At 42.3% G+C, this 745-nt stretch overlaps 1 protein-coding gene across 1 annotated transcript in view; it reads left to right on the plus strand.

Moving 5' to 3' along the window:
- LOC126397773 (piezo-type mechanosensitive ion channel component 2-like) overlaps positions 1-745 on the plus strand; it is an 88676-nt gene that overhangs the window by 61828 nt on the left and 26103 nt on the right. The window lies entirely within an intron of this gene.

Consider the following 745-nt stretch of genomic DNA (forward strand, 5'->3'; position numbering starts at 1 on the left):
TATGATGATGGTGATGGTGATGGTGGTGATGGTGATGATGGTGATGGTGATGGTGATGATGATGGTGGTGATGGTGATGATGGTGGTGATGATAATGATGATGGTGATGATGATGATGAAGATGTGTGTGAGTCCCCAGTGTTACATAGGAAGTGCATGTAAAGCTGTGTGTCGTCTGCATGTTGCTGTAACCAGCAGGCTGACTGTGACTCCTCCCCCTGTCCTGCAGTTGAAGCTATAGAAGTGACGGAGGAGGCGGAGGAGGATGGAGATGAAGAGGAGGACAAAGAGGAGGGACCAGGTAACCGCCCAGGACGCCACAGCATGTGATGTAGTCAGAGTGTCATTCTCCACTTTAACAGATCACATGACTAGGGTTGGGTACTGTTCATAATTGAACCGATACGGTACCTTATTTTGGTACTTTTTAACCCTATGGGCCCTAGGCCTTTTTTGGGTATTTTTCCTGCCTTTACTTTTAAGCTCATATCACAGTCATTATAAAGGCTATATACACATGCTATATCTTGTTTTTTTCAGGACATGTCATGTCCTTCTATGTGCCTGTATTTTATATTAATTTTTATATCAATGAAAAAACAAATACGTGTGACTAAATTCTTACATTTTTACATGTATCTCACCATAGCAAGTTGGAAGTTGACATATTCTGCCATATATGAAGAGGGGAGACTCTCTGGAATTTGGCAATATAAGAACCATGATGCTGGGACATTCTGTCACT

This window comes from Epinephelus moara, chromosome 11 (genome assembly GCF_006386435.1).
Source record: "Epinephelus moara isolate mb chromosome 11, YSFRI_EMoa_1.0, whole genome shotgun sequence".
Taxonomy (NCBI): domain Eukaryota; kingdom Metazoa; phylum Chordata; class Actinopteri; order Perciformes; family Serranidae; genus Epinephelus; species Epinephelus moara.